This window comes from Lycium ferocissimum, chromosome 6 (assembly GCF_029784015.1).
Source record: "Lycium ferocissimum isolate CSIRO_LF1 chromosome 6, AGI_CSIRO_Lferr_CH_V1, whole genome shotgun sequence".
NCBI lineage: Eukaryota > Viridiplantae > Streptophyta > Magnoliopsida > Solanales > Solanaceae > Lycium > Lycium ferocissimum.
The window spans coordinates 3,510,251-3,536,265 of NC_081347.1; the positions used below are offsets into that span (position 1 = coordinate 3,510,251).

Here is a 26,015-nt window from a genome sequence, read left to right on the forward strand (position 1 = left end):
GGCTGAGCCCATTTAACTCCTTTGCCCTTCTATTTTAATTTGTTTGTGCATTTAATTTGTAATTACATAACTAATATTTTACTTGTTTTATTTTGTTTAGATAAGGTGAACTTTAGCGAATCTAGTCGGGTTGGCTTTAGTAAATGGGTAGGAAAGAATTAACGATTAATTCCATAAGTTTCATTCCTTTTATATTAGAGTTATTTATAGTATCTTAATATTTATTTTCAAAATAATTGATTTTTAAATAGCATATTTTGAATTAAAGGAGTTATGTCTTATTTATTACTATCTTAGAAATTTAGAAATGTCATTAATACGCAAATCTTTAAGTCTTTAATTAATAGTGAATAAATTACTATAGGTTGGGAGTTAATTCAAATGTCCTTCACTAAAATATTCATCTTACTAACTGATTAGTTAGAGAAAGCCTATTTATAAAATTATTTCTTGCGTTAGCCATCTACCTATCTTATCTAGTCATATATATATATATATATATATATATATATATATATATATATATATATATATATATATATAAATATATAACTGTTAAAATCAATCAACACCTAGTCATTAAATTCTTTCAAATATTTATGAAGCATTGCACCATCCCATACTTTTTCAGTTTATTTATGACTAAATTCTTTTACGCAAAAATTATAATTTTCTACAAATCTTATTTTTAATAGCATCATTATATTTCTATTTATAACCTTAACAATATTTACAAACTAATTTTTCTATAATATTACATTTACACTTAGCCTAACTAATTCTAAATCCGGTCGGTTAACCGTCTTTTAACGGATCTTAGAGGATGCCTAACACCTTCCCTCTAGGTTAGTTGAACCCTTACTTAGATCTTTTGGTTTCGTAGACTTTAAAACAAATCAACTTTAGATAATTACTTTAATTAACCTTAGGTGCCCTAATTCACCGTAAATAATTGGTGTGACTCTTAACTTTAAATAACCCGTAATTACCCGGATGTTATAAACTATTTTGACCCCGGTTAAAATAGGGTATGACACTCGCTTTCACGAACTCCACGACGAGTCCACTTCTGCGCAAATACAATATCTCGTTCGTTTACTCTTGGAGGACGAAGTAATGGCTGCATCGGAATTATTCGCTCTGACCCAAACTTCGTATAAGTAAATTTAAATATATAAATATTTTTGAATTAAATAAAACAACCCGAAAATACACATGAAAATTGTGTTGTTATGGTTGGGTTCCGATAATGCGCTAACATTGTCGTGCAAGCCATTCGACAATATTATAATTTTTAATGATTTATTATACAAATTATAACACTAGGAAATCTAAAATATTATTTAAAAGATAGCATAGAAGTTGACTATTTAAACGTGTATCAAGCAATACTTTTAAATTGTTAGCGTGATAACTCAACTAAATATGGTTAGCTGACATTTAGATATATACACAAATATTAATAATCCAGATTACATTATATATAGTGGTACATTTAGTATTTATAATAAAGCTTAACTTTCGGTTCCTAATTTCATTTTTCAAAATTTGGGTAATTGGTTATAAGAATCTTTGCTTGATCTCTTATTTCTACGAAGTAGAGCAATATAATATTGAAATTCACGTACTTGTAACAAAACAATAAATCCACAAACATCACGGCTATTAGCCATCGAAGCACGGCCTAGACAACTGTACAAGTATGATAATGCTGCTGCTCCCCAAGCTTTACCGCCTATTGCATCAAGGTCTATTATGGCAAGCAAAAAGTGTAAACTAAGCTTTGAACCAGTATTATCGGGGAATATAGTGCCACCAATCAACCAAACGTATACAACGACCCTCTTTTGTACCTCGGTATAAATCGTAGGTGTGTTCATCAATAATATCATTCACGGCAATCAAGGTTTCCAAATGATTAGATAATTGTGTTATTACAGCAAACTATTACTCATAATTGCTTTTCTCAAGACAACCAACAAGAAGGTCGTACATCAATTCCCGCCACGTTGATTTAGTTATATTTTAACATTACTCGCACCAATGGGTGGCCATCCACGGAATGCTATATAACACCTCGACATTCTCGTTGTGATGGCACATTCACCGGTCCCGCATATGAAATGTATGCGTCCGGATGCCGTCTCTCGATAAGTGCGAGATGATTCCTTCATCATGCGCACGTTACCTCTCACAAAACCTCAAATCTACACCTCTCAAAGTAATTAAGGATGCGATTATGTAAAGGGTATTGCCTCACGTGATTTCAGAATTCATGATTCGCACGACGTATAGTTAAACACGCATTCTGTCAGATCAAATTTTTCATCCACTTTGACTTTCGGGATCGATGTTATTCTTTGTTGTTAATAAATCATAGTTTTCTAGACCTGGATGTACAGTGACTTTGGGGCAATCCATATCTATAACATTGCAACACCAAGCCACTGCTGTTAGAATAATTGACAACACATTACACAATTGTTTACTATATATTCAATAGGAAAGTCAACAAAGGTCAAACTATAAGATATATTATCACGTGAGAAAGAAAAAATTAATAAGAGTACAACTGTCAAAAAATAATTGTAGTTCCCTATGTGGTCAACGAAATGTAATTAAACTTTTGGTTAAGCTCATAATTAATTGCCATAATAGTATTCATCTTACATATAACATAGTATTCATCTTACATATAACTACTTATTTTCTATTTAAAACAAACCATATGACTGGAGAGGGGATGCAAGGACAGTTAATTTTTTTTTTTTACCGGATCGGAACAGTATTTCGTTAGTTATTCAACGAAATACCCATTTTGGTATTAAAAAAAAAAGGTCATGCTATTTTTGTCTATTAGCTTCAAAAACACAAGTCCAACTTCCACCGTTTCTTGATCTTATACTTTTAATTTGAAAAGTAAAAATTCTTCATGCTTATCAACGAAAAATAATCTCCAACGACTAGTCACAATTTGAACATAGAAAATGACCCAACAAATGATACAAATATCTTTATGTTATATTTAACAATCTTACTTTCCTCACAATTTCTTCATCTTTTTTTAACTGTTGTTCTATGAAAATGACTAACTAAAAGAACATTTTATAATATAAATTTATACCTTTTTAATCAGTAGCTTCGACTATCTTTTTAGTATTTTAATCGTAGTTCGTTGACCAATAAACTCTACTAACATTTTTTAAAGCTTTTTTTAATTGAAGCAACGAATGAAATTACCAACTATTGATTAATAAAACTTGTAACTTTTGTTTTCTTTATTATAGTCTACTACACTAAGTATAAGATATAAATAAATCAAAAAATAAATGTGAACTAATTTATAATGACTAAATCAAAAAATATATGTAAAAACTTATAAAATTAATAAATTACCTCAATTTGAAGAAGATTATAGAGCAAAAGTTGAGGAATCCTTGTGATAGGATTAGTAGAAAAAGAAGAAAAGAATGAAGAACAGAAGAAGAGGAAGAATGGAGGTAGAGGAAGAAGGGAGAAGGGAAAATGGGGAATAGAGAATGGAGTAGGATAGAGGATAAAGTAAAATAACTTAGGGTAAAAGTGGAGAGCAGAAAAACGGTATATGAACGAAATAAAAAAAAAAAAAAATCCTATTTCGTTGCAATATAAACGAAATGCAAAAAAAAAAAAAAAAAAAAAAAAAAATTATTTTCCTATTTCGTTTTTATATAAATGAAATACAAAAGAAAAAAAAAGTTTTATCCTATTTCGTTCATATACCAACGAAATACAAAAAAAAAAATTATATTTTCCTATTTCGTTTTTTTATAAACGAAATATAAAAAAAAAAATCCTATTTCGTTGGACTACCAACGAAATACAAAAAAAAATATATATTTTCCTATTTCGTTTTTGTATAAACGAAATAAAAAAATATTTATTTCATTTTTTTATAAAAGAAATACAAAAAAAAAATCATCCTATTTCGTTGGACTACCAACGAAATACAAAAAAATAATAATATTATTTGTTACATTTCGCTACAAGTGTAGCGAAATGCAACAGTTTGAACGATAGTCATGGGTATTTCGTTGGATAACGAAAAATACCCATAAAAAAAAAAAAAACACATTCTATTTTGGGCTATTGCCCAAAAAGCAAATATTTGGTGGGACTACGATCATTTGTCATATGCCACTGAACTTGGGAGGCCTCTTAGGCTTATTAGGATCTTTCTTGGCCTTTTTGTCCTCCTACCGTCAAATTATCGTCTTTCGACGTCGCTTTTCTCTTCTCCATCTTTCTGAAACTAAGAGAAACAAACATTATCCAACACTAAAATACTCATTTTATCATTGTGCCACAAACACAATATGAAAATTAAAATCAGAGAAACTTCAAATATGTAACCCAAAGGTCTATGCAACACCAAAAATAACAAACATATTGATCTTCATGTGATATAATTTGATGTATACATGAAAGAAAGAATGTCAAAACTGAAAGTTCAATTGAAAATGAAACAGAAAAAGATATAAAGAAGAGTTAAAGTACTCCGTAAACAACACAATACTTACCTTCCGAAGTTGTCTCTTCGTGTAACTTTCAACATGAGTAAATAATTTGCATCTCACGATGGAATGAGAAAATGAAAAATAGGGAAGTTAGACAGAGACGTGGGTGAGTGATTTGGGTTGGTTTGGGTTAGTAACTTCTTTTTTGGTCTTTTTTTTTTTTTTTAATCTTTTCCTTCTTGTTTTTCTTCTTAAAACTAAAATGTGCAGCTTTATTTTAGCATGTAAAATTTAAATATAATCTTTCATCTCAAATTGAACTTGTACTTATCTTCTTATGCTAAAATCTGAAATGGTAATTTTAATTTTTTTTTTTAAAAAAAAAAAACTTGAACTACTTTATCTCCAAAAATTCTTTGATACGTGCATTCTGGAATGCAAAATTTATTACCAAGTTTAAAATTTTCATGTAAAAATTCGGAAAATTTATAATAACAGTTACAAAATTTTAATTTAAAACTTTCATGTAAACTTTTTGAAAATCTGAAACAGCAGTTAAATTTTTCCAAAAATTGTAACAACAGTTGTTATTTTTATTTTTTGTTCTAATTATTATATCACTTATAATAGAAAATAAGATAAGGAATGCACCCCTTAAATCAAGCCTTAAATTTCTCAATTGGTAGGGTAGAAATCCTTTCCTACTTTTCTGAATTGGTTTTTTTTTTTTTCAATTTCTATTTTAAAATATAAGTTTTGACACTTGGCATCTTAAGGTGATTACACTTGGCAGCCTAAAAGCATTTTGCCTCTCCTATTATATATAGATAGATGAATAAAATAATAATTCAGCTACACTAAATTGGAAACGGGAGGGCTCTTCCATCTTCCCGTACTTATTGTTCTTTTTGGCTTTCATACCATTAAAATCATTAACCACAATTTTTTTAAATGTTCCGTGTCTTTGATAAATTACACAATGAAGTGCTGCTTCACAAGCTATATTGATTCTTTCAAATTCCACTAATTTATTATGTTAAAAAATAATGGAGAAGCTAAGGAGTTACAAATTAATTAGTAAATAATTTAACGCTGACCAAATTCATTTGATTGTATATGAATGGTCATTTCTTCATTTATGTACTTAATGATGCCTTAAAGAATCTTAGAAATGTGAATAAAGAGTGCCAACTTTATGTAACTCCATGATTGAGACAGTTCAGCACTACTCCACGGTTAGGATGCCCCTCTTAATTTATTTTCTCTAATCATTTTGATTTTTACAGAAATTGCAAGGCTGTTGGTGATCCATGTATTAGTGCCTATGTTCCTTAGATCATTGTTTCTTATCTTTGTATTGTTAAATTAAGAGCAATTAATTAAGATCTTCATCCCTTTGGTACACCTGTTCCTTCAATGTTTGTGTGTGTTTTTTTTTAAAAAAAAATTCGTATCAAAGCCACACAAATCTAATACTAAAGTTTCGATGTCAGCCAGCTGCAAAAGAGATAAAAATCGCCTTCCTATTAGAGCAATAATTTCTCACGGAAAGTTTAATCTGATGGATATTTGGGTTCCATTGTGTGATGAACTTTGGATGCGCACAGCTAAAAAGGTATGGCCTCCCTATATCTTTCCCGATAGAGATTTTACAATTACATTCTTATCTATGAATGATTCAAAGATTCCATTTCATAGATGGTCACTTAATTGTTTACATTATATCGATTAAAGTCACTAGACTATTTTTTGTAACTACAAAGATCACATAACAAAATCGGTAATATTTTTTATTAGGGGCCTATTTGGAAAGCCACCCGAGTAATTGGAATTGAGTGTAATTACACAGTTTGATCTGTTTGTTTGACCAAGTAATTACACGGTTAGGTATGAATTGAGTGTAATTGAGAGAGTTTAATTACACTCTCCAATTCTCAAGGGGTTGAGAATTGGGTGTAATTACATCCTGTAATTCTAGGGTTACTTTTTAGTTTCTTCTTTTTTGTTTTATTTTAATTTATTTTCTTTTGTAATTTATTTTTTATTTCTATTATTTTAATTTATTTTTTAAAATATATTTTTCTTCTTATATTATTTATCTTTCATTTCCTCTCTTCTCATTCCGAACCTTTACTTCTTGTGGTTCCATGTAATTGCCCGTATTTTTTTTAATGTATTTTTTTAATTAATTAGCATAATCTAATTATTATTCTAATTTTTGAAACTACACCTCTTAACATTAGAAAGAATGAGTCATTAACAAACTTTACATATAATGAGTGACGTTAATTATTAAAGTAGAATTTCGTTACGAATAAGGTTATAGACTTTATTTTTCCTTTATTTTGAATTATATTTACTTAAGTTATGTAGCAATTTACTTATGTAATGTTGAAATTTGACATAGGAGTATTATGTTAAACTTTTTCTTTTGAATTTAGGTTATATTTTCAATTTTAATTTATTTGCTTTAGTACTATTGTCTTGTTATTTCATGTTTATTTTCACTTACAGTTGATAGATTTTTTTTGTCAAACATTTGAATAATGTTATGACATCATATTTATAAATATTAGTTTTTTTTGTCAAACACCCCATCCGTGATATTCTCACAAAAAATGTCTGCTTTTAAGTTTTATAATTAATTAAAATAAAAATATATATCAATTATTTTTTACAATATTAGTTACAAATATATGATTATTAATTAATATATTTTCAAGAAACAATGTGTTATGAAATAACTAATTTAATATCATTTATAAAGACACATATTTTTTAATATTAATTTTAAATTTTTGATAGTTAAATTTATTTTTAAATTAAACAAACTTTGTAATTACACTTGTGCAACCAAACAACACGCTTGTAATAATAATTACATTATGATAAACAAACAAGTCGTTCTAATTACAATACTGTGTAATTACTACCCTAATAATTACACCAATTCCAATTACCAGGTGGTTTTCCAAACGGACCCAGGCAAAGTTGATTGATTTTTTTTTTTCCAATCATGAATAATAGCTTTGTGGCTTTTGTTGATACTTGAGGAAAGTCATGTGACTTTTACGTTACAAGAAAAAGTTTAGTAACTTTAGTTTTATAAGATAAAAGTTGAATGACCATACATATGAAATCAATATATCTAGAAAGATGAGATGGTGTTGATCATTGATATTAGGTATTTTGACAGTTTTTTTCCTTAATCTTGTGTGTTTAATATTGTCTATTTCATTTTCACCAGCTTATGCTGAGGTCTTTTATAAATACGGGAAATTCATTTGATTTCAAAATCCTTTATAAATTTAGCAGTGTAAGTTACACTGGGTCATTGAGTGAGACTTTTTAATGTTTCATCTAGAAAGTACCAACTCTAGGATGGCCAGTTTGTTGTAACTTTTATGGTGTTTGCTTATTCTTTTTATTTTTTTATTTTATTTTTTTAGCTTCATCCTTCTGAAATTTGGATCAATTGAGGTATCAATAATGTTTAGAACGTTATTGCATCTGTTACACATTATATTGTAAACTAGTAAAATTTACCCACGCTTCGCGCGGTCTAATAAACATAAAGTTAATTTATAAAACATTTGCAAGCTTATATATAATTAATAATTATGTAACACACATATAAAAGATATAAACTTCATAAATAAACTGGAGCTTCTGGTTAAAGGAATTACACTAAAAAAGGACTACTAAAACCCGATGTTGGAGCAATTTAGCACATCAAACTTTATAATTTTCGCGATTCTTCCTCCTTAATTAGTCCCTGCCTAGAAGTTCAAGCATCAAATCAGCTTCATCATCACTCATCTAAATTGTAAACAAATCTTCTGCTTAATTGCATATGAATCCTCTCACCTAGCTTGCCATTTTCTGCAATCAAACAAAGGTTTTGAGGAGACTAACCAAAAAAAAATTATGCACATTCAGCTTCAATATTAGAAATATAATCTAGAGCCTCATGATATAGCTCGTTTAGATCATATATGGCAGTCTCTCCTTGAAACCAATTAAAGTACTGATCTCAAAAATAAAGTAAATGATTATTACTTGTAAAATTGTCAAACGTTAACATCTAGATAGAAATGCAACTCTTTCACCGAATACTATTAATAACATCTCATGTCATCATCGTCTCGAATTACAAATTCTACATAAATAACTTTATCCATGAACTTGCTCATGTTTGTTGCTTCTAATGCTCTGCTAGCATCATCCCCTGACTCATACTGAATAAACGATTTCTTCTGATTCGAACATTTGATATTCTACCATATGGTTCAAAATGGCTCTAAGTCCCTTGTCGAAGAATATTCAAATGCATACACCTGTGGAATAATGCATAAGAAATTTTATGTTTCTTGCACTTCTTGGCAACCACCATGAGTTGGTATGGACCACTCACATTAGCATCAAGAGCTAAGTCATACCTAAAAATATCAAATGGGAGATAAATAAGCTAATAACATCAAATAGTATACCTTATGGTTGAATAATTATTAATGGGATAAAAAATTAAAAAAAAAAAAAACCTCTCATCAAATGTAGTGTTTTCTGCAGAGTCAGTGATCAAATCAATTTCTTCAGCAATTTGTTGAGCAGTAATAATATCCATACCAAGGGTTGGCTCATACAGTATATATTTCCAACCACAAGAACCAATTTTCTTAGTATAAATGGCTTGAAATATTCACCATGCATTTCTTCTAGGTATTTAAATAACTTTGACTCTATAATCTGTAACTAAAAGTAGGAATTAGCTACCAAATTCGGAAGAAGTGTTAAAATAATTTTATAATAAATCTGTTGAATAGTTTAGAAACCTCTTCTATAACTGAAGAACAACCGAGACACTCGAATTGCAGAAGTTTTTCGGCTTCTTTGTTCGATACAAACCACTATAATCAAGCTTTTTGTATCCTATGTTTCTGTTTTCTTCAATCAAATTTCCAATTTGAGAAAAGATGCCTATGATTCCAAGCTTCTTCAGTGGTCGTAGGAGCCACATCTTCGACTGATTTCATTCGAAACTTCACTGGACGTCCAATATTGCATCCTTAGCCCTTGAAACCTCTGTTTTTTTCAAAAGCAAGAATCGTTTGGAAAGAGACCCCAGAAGCCCATGAAGTCTTCAAAGTGGACGTTCCAGCATCAGGAAAGAGGAAGTGAAAGTGACAACCTGACTTCTGCTTTTTTCAGCAGATCTACTGGGTCTGGAGCTAAATTTTCCTCAAGAGCAACTTCATAACTCGGATATCCAAACTCTCCAGCTACGTCTTTCAGTATGATACAACAATCCAACAAATTGAATCATCTGAAGTTGACACAAGATTCACGAACGATTATATTCAAGAAGCCAAAACCTCTACTCACGAGTAATAAAGACTGATTCATATTTTGGAGAGAGAAGATTTCATTTTGAAGTCCAATCTTGAATTCAGATTAGGTAACTACACTAAGAGGAACTATTACATAAAAGTACCGACATACAAATTTTAGCCATGTTGATATTTAACCCCTATTATTTCAAACACGAATTGCAACTGATGGCTAATATTTGGATTTTGATAGATTCCAAAAATTGAAGTTGAAAATATTTTAAAGTTTTCCTTTTTTTTTTTTTTGGGCAAGAATAGATATATAAATAGTTTTCCAAAGCTCGAACGGAGTTTGCAAATTCTAAAACAAATGCCACCTAAGTTGTATACCTCAACTTATGGCCGGAGGAATTGCATATGGTTAATGATTTCATCAAGCATTACGACTTTTCCGGTCACCTAAAAGCCAATGAACTTACGATATCAGAATTATGTACATTATATTTCTCTTAAAATTTATAGAGCAAGTAAAGAAGTATTCTTGTAAATACTTTATTACAGCCTAGTACAACATCTTGGGTTTCATTCTTTCACTGATTTTCGCTCTTCTAACATGTCCAATCAGAAGAATGAGTAAAAAATTATTGTAACTGAAAATAAAGCATAACAATAGTTTAAAAAAAAAAAACCATAACCTTTTAGTAAGGCTATGGGCATCTGTGGCCAGTGGCCCCCCCTCTCGCTCTAACATGAATATAATCTTTTTGTGGCTTTGAAAGGTTCTGATCATCATTATTTTTGTTTCTGCTTTCCATCCCCTGCTTTTGCATCACTTCTATTATGATATTCTATTGCTTTTGTAGCATCTTTATCATTTTCAATTTTTCACGAGGCTTGCTTCTTTTGGCATTTGATTCATTAATTTTTCTTGAAACTTGCAGAGAATTATATAACATCTATTTCAGTTTTTAGTTATGGTTACAACATGCTCAAGTAACTTAAGCTCTATATATAATCTATAATGTATATGTATAAAACACGATAGTGAATCTAAAGAGGCACAGGGATTACTACACATCCATTGTTCAGTTTTAATAGAGAATACTAGTGGAGGCTAAAACCTCCGCAAATTGCAACTTTCAGCCTCCGCGAATTGCAACTTTCAGTGTAGTGTATATAGTTAATTATGTATAAAATGAAGTGTATTTAACTTTTATCTAACATAGAAAGATTCAAAAGGAGTATTAGAGAAATAAATAACCCAAATACAACTTTAAATTACATAACCTCATCTTTAAACTACAAACAGACAAATAAAAAATTAAATTAGTGGTGTTATTTATGTTGTATATTGAGAAGATAAATGAAATACAAGCATATTCATTAGCAAGAAAATCATTTACAATGGCGGGATAACGAAACAAAAATATTTTTTCTAGTAAACACAGAATTGCAGGATATCAAAAAGAATATTATAAGAAAAGTGTGAGGAGACCCAACTTCAATGGAAAAAGAATCGTAATATGGATCACCTATCTGTTATTTTAAATGGGATAATTCCCTTCTTCGACAGGAGTAAAATGCTTGCACCTTCTTCTCATGAGCTCCCATGCAATCAGTCCCTCCATTTCTCGTATTTCACTAGGAAAAAAAACTGAAATTAGTTATAAACTTCGTTGCTAATCTGCCATTAAATTGCTCTTAGTGCTAAATCCGTCCTAAATAAAATTACGAACTGATTTGTTGTTGCAACAGAATTTGTCCATTGCTAATTTTTATTCTTTTAGTAGTGTCTAGAAATCAAAGCCACAAGGAAAAAAGGTACTACTGCAACTTATCTTTTAAAAAATTACCTGAGAATCTGATTGAATAAATTGCTCTGCCCGCGATATATCTTGACACCACCAAAATAGAGAATTTCGTCTTGAAATCAGAAGAAAAATAACACTTCGTACAAATTAGCTTCAAACTTCGTTGCTAATCCGTCATTTAATTGCTCATAGCTAATAATTATTTTTGATAATCCGTGTTAATCGATCACTTAATAAGATTAGCAACTGATTTGCTGTTTAACAATAGAATTTTTTGCTAACTTCTATTTTTTTAGTAGCGTCTAAAACCAAAGCCGGGGAAAAAGTTACTACTACGTACATCTGATATTTTATGAAATTACTTGAAAATCTAAATGAATAAATTGCTCTTCCCGGGATATATTTAGCACCACCAAAATAGAGAATTCCGTTCTGAAATCAGAAGAAGAATAAAATTAATGGCTTACCCACCTATGCTTTGCTGTAGTGCAAATCTAAAGAAGCACAGCAATAACACATGAAGTAACAAAATAGGAAAACAACAAATAATGAAGATGAAAAGGCATACACATTAATATGAACTAATTATTCAGTTTAATTAGAAGGTTCGTGGTCTTCCCACGTTATGCCTTAAATTTGTAAAAGATCACAAAATTGAAAAAATAATGAGAGTAAATTATAAGGAATGAGAAATGTTGGGTAATAATATCAGATCTTTTATGACAATAAAATGAATCTAAACATTTTCCTTTTAAATGTTATAGAAAATGTTAAATGTATCACATTTATTATAATTATATTTATTAAGATATTAGTAAGAGAGTTAAAGGAGCATATTTTTAGTTTTTTAATATGGCACATAAATGGAAAAAAATGAGAAAAATGCCAAAAAAAAAAAAAAAAAAAAAGAAGAGAAAAAAGATAAATAGGAATGGTGACCATAGAGAGGTGTCACATCACCTTATTTATGTCTAGCTTTATATTATATGTAGATTATGGGGGTGTTTTTGCTACCCTTGAACTATAATATTTTTAATTTTTAATTTCTAAAAATATAAGTCAAAAAGAGCATTTACGTGGCATTTAAATTCTTTTTTTTTAAATTAATTTTTTCTTTCTTCTAGTCGACTCAATTCAAATTATTTTGAGTATGCTTTAATATTCAAACTTTTTAATCGAGTTTAATTTTTTCTTTCTTCTATTTTAAGTATGCTTTAATATTCAAACTTTTTAATTGAGTTTATTATTATTGAGTAAATTTTGTTTGGATTTACAATTAGGTTTACTGTTATTGCTTCTTCTTTTTTTATTAATCTTTTGCATGTTTTCTTGAGCCGAGGGTTTATCAGAAATAGCATCTCTACCTTCTCAAAGTAGGGGTAAATTCTGCATACACTCTACCCTCTCCAGACCCCCACCTGGTGAGATTATCTTTGGTAAGTTATTTTTTTAAAAATTTTTTTTTTACTGTTAATTTAGAAATATGATTTTTCAACTGAATATATTGTTAATAGAAAAAAAAAATATTGGATTTTGAAGAAGAAAAAGAAATAAATAAATTTAGATAATCCAAGAAAAAAGAACAACCAAAAAATAAAAATCTACGCTTTAATATACAATTTTTTTAATCTTTTTTTTTAAATTTTTTTTTTTTGTATTACTTTTATTTTAGAATAATTTTAATTGAGTTTTTTATTATGATAAATTTCAGTGGTGATTGTTGATAGATTATGGATGTGATAAGTGATAAATTAATGATATTTGGGACGAAGTTATATATTGGACTTCAAGTATGAAAAGTTATACATAGGCAAAAGTCATAGATAGCCTCCTAAACTTTGTCACATTTTCCTCTGGGGTACCTAAACCGAGAATTGTACCTATTGGGTACCTAAATCGATCCCAAATTCGATCCCGTTAGTACCTTTTTCACAATAATCGGCAAAAATTAGAGAGTGTATTACACTCTCCACGACGTCCCAACTTTGTCAAATGAAAACATGACATGTGGCGGTGGGGTCCATCATAATAATTGAAAAAATAAATTATACAACCCCCCCCCCCCCAATTTTCATCTTCTTCCCCCCCCCCCCCCCCCCCCCCCCCCACAAACCGGTCGCCGATCCCCCACCACCGGCCGCCGCACCACCACCCCCAACCGCCGTCCCCCCTCCCCACGAATAATTGATTCCCCTTTTCTTCTCTTATTTAGGTCTATCAATGTCTTTACAAGACCACCAACCTTTAATGAAAGGTGAGATGAAAAAAAGAGTCATAGCAATGGTGAATCCCCATTTTTTCCGGTGAACAAGATGGTAATACTACTTTTCAGATCTAAAAAGGACAAAAAAAATGGTGGTAAGAAATTACATCCAATTCACAAATTAATGTTATATAAATAATTAAAAGAAATGAAGTGTTACAATGAAGAAGAAGAGAAAAAAAAAATGGAAGAAGAAGAAGAAGAGAAGAAGAGAACGTACAGTGGAGAAAGGGGAGGGGTCAAGTGACAGACGGGCGAAAGGGGAGGGGTAGGGTGGGGTCAGGGGACAGCCGGGCGGGGGGTGGGGGGAGGTGGGTTAGTTTTTTATTTATTTATCTATTAAATTTTATTTAAAAGAGGTAAAATTTTAACCAAAAAAAAAAAATTTAAATAAAAAAGGGATGTCCATGCGCCCAACAAAAAGTGGACTCAATTGCTGCGCCACGTAGGCTCCACATAGGCAAAAGGTACCCAATGGGATCGAATTTGACCTGGTTTAGGTACGATCTACTGCGCACGGTTTAGGCGAGAGGAAGAAAATGTGGCAAAGTTTAGGGGGCTATCTATGACTTTTGCCTTATATATACCATGCTAGTCAACTGGTATATACTGTAGGAAATTCCTTCAAAGACTCCATGTCCCCCTCTTCTCTTGCCAAAAGGAAAAGACCTCACACTCAGTTTGAAACAGTTTTCCTCCAACAAAAAACTTTTATGGCTTTTTTCCTTCTCTTTTTTTAATTTTATAATAATTGTGTCGTCATCTCGATCTTTTTATTGAGTGTAGTTACCTCCCACCAATATAAATGCTGGATATTTCTGCTCACAAAGATTTTGGCAAAAAGAACCAAATCACTTAATGGGTTTTGCCTCCAATAGAATTTGAACTTGAAATCTCATACTGACTTCACTAACCATTGTAGCTCACCTTCGGATCAAAAAAAATTCTCAGTCGAAATGTATTGAATTAATAAGAATATTACAAACAGAACGTATAAAATAAAAAATGTCATCAATTGAAAACAAAAAGTGGGACTATAAGTAATAAGGAGCATGTCTTTTCTATCCCACTTGAATATTATTGCTAAAGAAGTCCAAACACCAAGTCTCTTTCTCTTCTCTGCCAAAATTTTGTCGTCCTACTGACCAATTATTATGTTTTTAATTCTTCACGAAAGTTAAAAAATCTTCATCCAGCAAAATGTTTCTCAGTCTTCAACGGACTGAATTAATAAAAATTAATCTAAACAAAACCGATAAATATGGAACTTTACTCAACAACTTGTGAGTCTGTATTGGGAATTGTAGAATACAACTCCATGTTTATGGGTAACAGTAACGGAATATCCGAGCAATTTCTTGTCACCAACAACAAATGCAATTTGCCTTGCCTTCCTTGTGATTGAAGATAATAACCAATCACAAGCACTGTTGTGTATTTAACACCTTACATTTTCTTTGTGCACAAACTAAAAACAAAAGTGAGCCTAGAAATAATAAGGAACGTGTTTTTTGTATCCCAGTTGAATAAAATTAATTGCACTAAAGTCCACATCTCTCTCCTCTGTCAAAGAAAAAAGACCCCACTCGGAGGTTGAAAAAGTCTCCGTCGAGCAAATTATCTCTATGTCTTTTTTCTTTTTTAAAATTTTATGAGGGTGGTGTCGCCATCTCTTTTTATTGAGTATTGTTATCTCCTACCAGTACAGATACGGAAATAAATCACCTAATAATTTTCGCCTTCGGTATAATTTGCACCTGAAATGCTCATACCAAATTTATTGACCATTAGACCTCACCTTTGGATCAAAATATTTCTCTGTCAAAAAACGATTGAATTAACAAAAATAATCTACAAAGAATGGATAAGATGAAATACTCAACAAATTGTGAGCCATGTTTATTTGAAACTGTAAAATATGTTAATGGCTAATGTCTAAGCAATTTCTTTGTCACTGACAATGCAAGATGACTTGACTTCATTCATTCATTGAAATGGAAGACAAGTACCTTTTGAAAGCAGTACTATACTATACGTTGGTCCTATCTGTTAGTTTAATAAAGCAGCACCAGAGGTTTTGTATACTGTGAATCTCCTACGAAGCTTCTTGATTATCTTTGAACCATAACTCTACAGTACTATGAGCACAATGGACAGCTAAAAAATACAAAAGGATGAAGCCGCCAAGAAAGAGTATAACCTTTGGAAAATATTCTAGTTGAATTGAATTATAATGAGTTAATTCCACTCGGTGTCTTGTACTCGCAATGTTGCTTGTGCTGCAACTTGGTATGTTTGTCGTGAAATCCTTTGGATGACTTTGAAAATCGATCTCTATCGTCACCTTTGTACTTTTAGGAAGAAGAAGTGGCGGGGTTGAATACTCACAGACAATTAAGGAGTAAATTGTAAATTTCGAATGGTTAGAAATGCAAAATAAAACATATAGGAGGTCATTTGGTTCGCGGATAACTTAATACAAAGATTATAATACAAGTATTGTAATATATAGATTAACTAGTAAATTAGCCTGCGCTTCGCGCGGTAATATTAACTCTCGTTGATTTTATATATATGTACTAATATTTCTTTACGGGAAAGAAAAATAACATATGGTAAGAAAGAAAAGTAAACTGTACAAAATGTCATCAACTCTGACAAAAAATGTGGTGTTAATACAATGAAATTTGTTCCTCATAAAGCATTAAATTTGAATTGTCCTGAGATAACTAATAAATAAAATTACTAAAGAATAACCTCAAAATGCAATCTGGACTTAAAATTTACAACTTACATCATATTGAAAACTACATATTTTAAATCTGGCTCCAGCTTTCATAGAAAATATGTATTATATTCTGTACATAATGTCGGACCAGCCTAAGAAAACAAATCAGTCTTCAGGTGCAACTCAATGTTCTCCTCTGCTTCACTGGCCATTCTATATATCTTTTCCTGATCAAGCTTTACTTATATTGCTATTTCAGAGCTACTCATTTTTCATCTCAGTGCAATTGTAGAATGATCACTATAAAATATAACATCTCTGTTAAACTGCGAAATAAGTCGACCCAACCTCATCGAGCTCACAAACAAATAGTTTTGTCATAATCTGGATAAGTGAAACAACCATAAACTCGATCAAATGTTGACTATCATCATTGTGAGTTGCATTGTATCAAACTCATGCTATTATTTTCAAACTCTAAAACTAAGGTATCTGCATTGAAAATATTGCTAGGCATAGGAAATCCTAAGCTCCAATTGATAAATTCTTTGACAAAAATCCTATGCCAAAGGGCACAATGATCTACCAACCAGCTATTATCAATGTCTAAAAAGTCAATTGTTTATTCTTTGAGGGTAAGTATTTTCTAACATGTCTTCTTTGAGGAACACTGAATTTCACAATCTTGCTTTTCTTATCATTAAAAACTCTTTCTTTAGAGCTCCAACAAAGTAGAGCCTAAAGAATGTAGTTTGAAACTCCACTTAGACCCAATAAATTGGGAAGTAAAAAAGAGCACGTTCAAACAAATTTGTATGGTACCTTAGGCTTGTCGATTAATATTAAGTTCTCCTCAACCTCAATAGTCCCCTCATTTTCATTCAACACGGAATAAAATAACACAACATTGAATCACCTATAACCATGAATCAGTTCCAACATATAATAATAAGTAAGCAAGAGACGCGCATGAGCAGTTAGAAAAAGTAGTACTACAATAGTTTATCAAGCATTGATGAAGTTCTTGAAGCAAAGTCGGACGAATTTGAGAACCATAAAGAAAAAGAAAAGCAAATGGGACTGGTTTAAGAACAGTAAATCGACAATTTTTTGTATTTCAGTAAAGGCTAAATTAGACTTGAAACTAAAAAGAAAAGGCAGGACCAAATAAAATGAGGGATGTCGAACTTAGAAATTTTTTATTTTAATAAAACCAACACAATAGTTCATCAGAGTACAACTAAGTCGAAAAACGTTAAGGATCTTTAGATTCTAGATACCAGCATCCGAATACACATCCATCCCTGGTCCTCACTCAACATCAGTATGAAAATAAACTAATTAGCAGCTTTACTTGATTTAAAAAAAAAAAAAAAAAAAACAACTTATTAGCAGCTTTAAAACGTTCTAAATTCATCATTCCAGACTCAATGATAACAGGTCAAAAGAATGAAATATTTGAATCAACTCAACAAAACAAACAAGCACGAGAAGAATAAGAGAACTGGGGACTTACCTGAGAGAGTGATTTGATAAGTTGAGAGAATTGAAAGTTGTCGCAGCTTTAAGCACCCGATCATGGAGATTGATTGTTTCATAAGTGTTGAGCCCAAAAGGATTTATTCAACTAGGAGATTGATTGTTTCATAAGTGTTGAGCCCAAAAGGATTTATTCAACTACACAAAACACCTCGGCGGTAAAAACATCAGAAAAAGAAAAGCGCAGGAACAACATTGGTACCTGATCTTCAAACACTAAGTTGGGTTTCAGATTACACGGATCAAATATAAGGGAAAATGGATTCTCAAATCTGGGAAGCCTTTATTTTCAACTCAACAAAAAGGAAAAGCACGTAAAGAATAAAAAAATCAGGGACTTGGCTAAGAGAGGAATTTGTTAAGTTGAGAGAACCGGGAGTTGCGCACCTATAAGCATCCAATCATGGAGATTTAATGAGTATTAAGCCCAAAGTTAAAAGAAGATGAGAGACGTTTTGTGGTGGCCTTTTGTTTGGACAATATAGTGTAAAACGTTGCTAAGACACTGAAGAAATAACTTTTCAGGGACATCTTAAAAAAGGCGACTGTTTAGGTTTTTCTAAAAGAAGCGACTGTTTAGTTGTTTTTTTTAACAGAGCACATAAAATTAAAAATTAGAGAAAAAAAGGCAAAATTCTAACAAAAAAGATAAATACTAATCTTTGGCCTAAGAGAGAGCCATCTCATCGGGCCTATGTCCTGCAATTATAATATATATAGATTATTATTACTATTAGAAACAAAAAAGGTCGAACAAATAATTCGAGAAACTGACTTACATGCAATAATTAACACGATAAAATGTACTAACGATTTAACAGGAGTATTAGAGTAGGAAACATTAATTTAATACAGAGAATAAGCAGATAAAAATACAAAGACAAAACATCACAAGTTAAAAGTAACAAAAGATTTTTTGTTTTCCTAATAAAATAAACAGTTAACCTGTAAAAGGACGGCTTTTGATGGAGAGTGCTCATTGACTGATGAAGTTGCCTCATTTTTATTGCAGAATCTATAAAGAAGGCATTGCCTATTGGGTAATGGAATGTGAGGCTTATATGATTGAGAAAAAATAATGTAAAGAAGCTTCTCGCCTTCCCTACCTATTAAAATTGTGTTACAAAATAATGTTTACAATCTTGTTAGTATAAGATTATGCAGATAAAGCACTAAAATTGTGTCTCTATAAAACTCAAATTTCTAAATTATTTCCATTTTGCAAATAAAGTCAATAATAAATTGTATGTTCCGCATAAGTTTGGACAGAGGGAGTAATTGAGTGAGAAGGAGAGTGCAAGTTCGAAAGTCTTGTTCCCTTCAATTTTTTGTTCAACAGTTAAATTCGCAAGTGGAAGAAGAATATGTGTATATGACCGTAAGACCTGACATAGTTAACAAGTATATTGATGAAAAAAACAGTAATGCTCTAAAACAGAATTGCATCGTTAAGCATTAGCATGAATTTTCATATAAAGAAGCTGGTGCAAAATTGCACAGATTTGACAATTGATTGCATGATTTTTGTTTTCCCTGTCCGGCAAGAGAAAAGGTTGGAAATTTGAAAGTGAAAATCAAAAAAGGGAAAGATTCAACAACAACAACAACAACAACCCAGTGAAATCCCACAACGTGAGGTCTGGGGAGGGTAGAGTGTACGCAGACCTTACTCCTACCAAGGTAGGACGGCTGTTTCCGAAAGACCCTCGACTCAATAGAAAGCATAAAAAGAGGTCAGATAAGTCCAAGAAATTCAAAGCGATATGGAAATGAAAATAACGAAAGCTACTAAGCCATGATGAAGTAGTTTGCAAAGGGGCAGTAGCTATCACAGATAAAATAAGATAATCAAAGTACAGAAAATAACATATAGTATCAGAAATCAAAGCTCAAGAACTATATCGCGATAGTGCGACTACTAATATGAAAGGATAAACGATACTATCTACTAGCCTTCTACCCTAATCTGAGTCTTCCATACCCTCCTATCTAAGGTCATGTTCTCGGTAAGCTGTAACTGCGCCATGTCCTGTCTAATCACCTCTCCCCAATACTTCTTCGGCCTACCCCTACCTCTTCTGAAACCATCCATGGCCAACCTCTCACACCTCCAAGAAATGGGGCATCTCGTGTCTCTCTCTTCACATGTCCAAACCATCTCGGTCTCGCTTCCCGCATCTTGTTTTCCACCGAGGCCACTCCCACCTTGTCCCGATAGCCTCATTCCTAATCCTGTCACTCCCGGTGTGCCCACACATCCATCTCAACATTCTCATCTCGGCAACTTTCATCTTTTGAACGTGAGAGATCTTCGCCGCCAACACTTGCCCCATACAACATAGTCGGTCTAACCACCACTTTGTAGAACTTGCCCTTAAGTTGTGGTGGCACCTTCTTATCACATAGCACTCCGGAAGCGAGCCTTCATTTCATCCACCCTGCCCCAATACGATGTGTGACATCATCGTCAATCTCCCCACTACCTTGTATAATAGACCCAAGATTAACTTACAAGATTCGTCTCAATCGATAAAATAGTTTGGTGATTACCGTTTTTAGGTTTATTGATCACTACAAGAAAAAATATATTTGGCAACAAATTTTTTTTTGTTGCCATAGATTGATTATTGTTGCAAAAAGTACTTTTGGCAACAAAAAAAAAAAAAAAAAAAATTGTTGCATGAACTTTTCCATTAATTATTCGTTATTGCAACAACGTGCAACAACTTTTTTTTTTTGGTTGCCAAAAGTACTTTTTGCAACAACAATCAATACTATGACAACAAAATTAAATTCTTTGGCAACAAAAAAATCATTTGCCAACAAAAAAACTAAGTTGTTGCCAAATATAAATTTTTTTGTTGCGATTTCTATACTTTCTTGTAGTGGATGTATATAGCATCGGAGATACACGCATTGCGCTCCACTGTTGAGGAAAATTACCGAAATACGCATAAACGATGTGGTTTACGTAGAGAAGAAGCATAGATGAACGGAACAAACGTGACTGTTTCAGGGCTAAAAGGAAAACGCAAAAGTAACAACTGGCGTATTTAGGTGGACAAAGTGAAGCACCTGTTAGGGGTTTTCTTTAACTGCAGGCGTAAGGGATTTAGGAGGTTAATTTAACTAAACAATTGAATTCCAGACAGAGGCGGATCTAGGATTTGAAGGTGGCGGGTGCCATAATTTTTTTCAATGTACATCTTGATAGGAATATGTATTTGGGTCGGGTCCATCTCTTTTTAGTTTATTCGGGTCAACTTAATAGGCTTTTTTTATTTGCAAATATGAAAATTACATCTCAAAAATCAAGAAACGAACATAATTAGCATCTTAAACAAGGAATTACACTCATTAACACCCATTAACAACAGAAGTAAAATCAACATTTTCACCGAGGAACTTGCATCTCTTATGTATATTAAAAAATGAATTTGCACAAGTAAAATAACATCTTCAATAAGGGAATTACACCAATCAAAATAAGAAAAATAATAGAAAAACTCTTCAATATGTAAATACACCCCATAAGTAAATGTAGAATTAGATAAACTACAAGTTCTCAACAATAAATCATAAATTTCATGTTTTTTCTAAAAAAAGAAAACGAAGTTTCCATCACAATTTAAGTAGTAGAGTGATTTAAATTGAATTTAACAATTATAGAATAGCATAACTTTTTATAATACACTCCCTCCGTCCATTTTTCTTTGTCCATTATAATAAAATTATATGTCCACTTTTACTTGTAAGTTATATAGTTTGAAAAACCAAGACATAATTCACCATTTTATACCTGTTTTACCCTTATTAGTAAGTACTCCAATTCATTTCTCTTTTTATTTATTGCTTATTAAGAGTGTCCCAAGTCAAATATAGACAAATAAACATGGACGGAGGGAGTAATAAACAAAAGAAATTATTAAAAAAAAATGAATTTTGATCTCAATCCAAAATTCCCATTGAAACCCAAGTTTTTCGATTTAAATACTCACATATTTGAGATTAAGAGAAATGCTTAATTTAAGGGATTTTGAAGTTTCTATTTGTGTGTTCTCGCTAAAGATCACAGATAAAATAATAGAAAAGAGGAAAGGCAATATAAATAATAAAAGATAAATAGAAAATTGGGAGGGCCGAAAAGGGAATTACTGGTACAAAGGAAGTAAAAAGAGCAAAGAAAAACGGGGAATCGGAAAATGTTAAAGATATATTCAAACTTGTGTCTACCCAGTACCGTGGCACCTTTGTCTAATTTATTTGGGGTGGCGAGGATCAAATATTTAACCCAAGTTAATCAAATTGCAACATAGGTATATAAAAAATTATTAATCGAGGGGGTGGCATGCCACCCCCACCCAAAAGGTGGATCCGCCACGATTCCGCATCATGAGCGGACAAAGATTTATATATAGAAGAACTCGAACAGAACTTCACCTGCGGTGAAGAGAAACCAATGAGAGTAGTGGTGGAATTTGGACGATGTTATGTAGATGACGGCTGTGGTAATGTAATAAGTAGTTTTTTTTTTTGTGTTTTAAAAAAAAAAAAAAATTAAAAGGCAAAGTTCTAAGAAAAAAGATAAATGCTAATGCTGGTCTAAGAGAGTGTTACCTCAGCGGACCTATGTATTGCCATTATATAAATACTAGTGAATTTTCAGATAAAAATAAATTAGCAAATTCTTACAAAAGTTCAAGTTGCTATTTCTTTAATCATATATTCTTTAAGTAAAATATGAGGTAAAAAGGGAACATAAATATGTTTCTTGATCATCGTAGCCTCATAGGAATATGCCACATCAATTTTTTCTTGTTTTTTTTTTTTTTTTTTAAATATAAAAAAGAGAATGGAAACTAAACAACGAAATAAAGAATGAGGAAAAAGAAATGGAAAAAGTAGGAGAAGCTGCAAATCCAAAAACTTTGATATATTGGGTCAAAAAGGAGAAAGAATGTAGCTTGATTCTTTTCTTTTGCCGTTTATTTTTCTCTCTCTTTCCTTGTTTTGTTCTTTCTCTCCCCCTAACTTGTTACTATCTCCATGAGAAACTCTCCTTTTTTTCTCCTCCTAATCTGCAGATATATTCAAAATTATATTACACACACATTTATGTGTATCTGCATCTCACCTTTTTCTTCTCTACTCTCGTCCTTTTCAATGTTAATAATATAAAGCAAAACTCTTTCCTTTCCGTTATGATGTAAACTTCCTCGTAATAATATATGTAGCATGATTCAAATGATTATCTGAAACTCAACATCAAGGTAAGAATTAACACGTTAGAGAGTTGTGTAAAACAAAAAGATTTAACAAACATAGATGTGTATGTCTTAATAAAAGTGAGAGGCCATTAAACCTGACCAATTGGGAACGAAATTATACACAAACATATGCACAAATTTTTGGCTGCAAATCTCGGGTCTTGTGAACCTGAAAAAATTACCCGGTATGTTGGCACATGTTTTATGAAATCTGTACAAACTACGATTATGCTATCCCATATAAATGGTAGAATTTCTTAAAGAAAGCTAATGTATATGAACGTAGATCAACAGGGGATAGTCTTGTTGTCTATGCAAACAGTCACATTTTTTTTGCTTGAACCAACGACAGTCATATTTTGATAGTTAAGGCTCCTATACAGGTGATTAATGTCATCAAATTGCCATTTCTCCAATGGGTAAACATCAAAGCAGGGGCAACTCTAAACATTTAGGCATAGCATTTTCTAAATCAAGTGCATGAAAAAGAGACACAATATCATTAAGTAAACTATTTCAAGAAACTTGAATTTCATCGAAGTCCAGAATTTAGAAGAGACCGAGCTAATTAGCATGGAGCCTTCTTGGTACAGATTTCCTAGGCCAGACCGTTTGGTATCGAATGGGGAGTAGTAGTGCTCCACAGATGCCGTTGCCACTGCGTCGGTGTCCATTTTCCGATGAACTTGTGTAGTGCCTAAGACCTAGATAACCAATCAATGTTAGTAATGAAGCAATCAAGCGGTGACTGATAACGTCCAAATCCACTCCTCAAAGAAAAAGTGTACACGGTCGCATGTAATATAAGTTACCCAATTATGAGTCGGGGTCGATCCCACAGGGAATAATATACTAGGCGATTTAAATAAGTAAGGAATTATCACTTTCTACGCTAAGCCAAACACTTGATAATATTTTGATTTTAAGAAAAATTATAACTAATACAAAAATGTAAACTAACCTAGAAAGAAAGTAAAATGATCAATGGTCACAAGCATGGATACAAGGAACTCTCAAGTAACGATCCAATATATTTTATGATATTACAACTAAGAGCGGGTTTATGTTAATAGATAATGATTTCGAAAATCTGATTGAAAGTCTTCCAACCAAATCAATGAATTTCACTCTAAGCTTTTCCAAGCCTTAGAGTGTGATATTAAGCACAATCAATTTAACCTCAGGTAACTATCCTCTTCCGAGCTCAAGTTATTAGATGGGTTTAATGACCCAAATTCTTGTTAATTAATCTTTCCCAACCTAGATTTCCTCTTCGAAGCTCAATCAAAGTAAATGGGCGAGTCTTAGGGTTAGCTAAGACCTTAAAAACATCAAAGAACAAGATTAATTAAAGCAACAAAGACCCACTTCAATAGCAATAAAAATCATTCAATACCTAAGCATAACAAGAGATTTAATCCAACACTTGATAATGAATAATATCATAAACAAGATTCAAGTGAAAGAAGAAAATACTACACACTTAAATATTCAACACAAAATAAGGAATTGAAGAAAAGTTTAAGAAATATCTCATTAAGGTGCTCCAATCTTCTCCTCCAATGATGTAGATGAAACCCAAGCTCTCCAAGCTTGAAAATATGGCCAAAGATGAATATAATTGCTCTCTTGTCTTCCTTTTGTAGTTCCCCAATTTTTCCAAGTCCAAGAAATGACAAAATATGTCCCAGATTTCAGTTTTTGCAGTTCTGCCCTGTTTTTTTCAAATCTGTCCCGCTTTTGTAAAACTGTCCAGTTTTGAAAAACTAGACAGTTTTTTGTCCAATTTGGCCTCTTTTTGACTTTATTTTCACTTGATTTTGTTTGATCACTTCTAAATCACATAAAACCTGTAAAATTGATGTAAACGATGTTAAATGCACTATTTTATCAATCAAACATAGCAAAAATATAAGATTAAAGAAGAGATAAATTGGTAAAATACCAACTTATCAAACGTACTAGTGTGATTAAAAAAAATGCTATTGCATACGTTTCAAGAAGGATGGAAAACGAAATAGGAAAGAAACGAAATTGAATGTATGTTCACAATTTTGTAAACGACAAACTTCATTACCAGAAAGGCAGAAATTACTGCAGACAGGGGCGGATCCACCCTTTGGGTGGGGGTGGCATGCCACCCCCTCGATTAATAATTTTTTTATATACTTATGTTGTAATTTGTTTAAATTAGGTTAAATATTTGATCCTGCCACCCCCAGTCGTAAATTAGACAAAGGTCATAATTTGGTAGACACAAGTTTGAATATATCTTTAACATTTTCCGATTCCCGTTTTTCTTTGCTCTTTTTACTTCCTTTGTACTTAAGAATTCCTTTTCGGCCCTCCCAATTTTCTATTTATCTTTTATTATTTATATTGCCTTTCCTCTTTTCTATTATTTTATCTGGATCTTTAGCGAGAACACACAAATAGAAACTTCAAAATCCCTTAAATTAAGCATTTCTCTTAATCTCAAATGTGAGTATTTAAATCGAAAAACTTGGGTTTCAATGGGAATTTTGGATTGAGATCAAAATTCATTTTTTTTAATAATTTCTTTTGTTTATTACTCTCTCCGTCC

The 26,015-nt window shown here is 31.6% G+C and overlaps 1 long non-coding RNA gene across 1 annotated transcript; it reads right to left on the minus strand.

Moving 5' to 3' along the window:
• Window positions 1–11,139: 11,139 nt before the first annotated feature.
• On the minus strand, window positions 11,140–12,485 carry LOC132060556 (uncharacterized). Its single transcript, XR_009415946.1, has 2 exons — window positions 12,203–12,485; window positions 11,140–12,066 (listed from the first exon to the last, which is right to left on the minus strand). It is a non-coding gene; the product is annotated as an uncharacterized LOC132060556 (long non-coding RNA).
• Window positions 12,486–26,015: the final 13,530 nt, after the last annotated feature.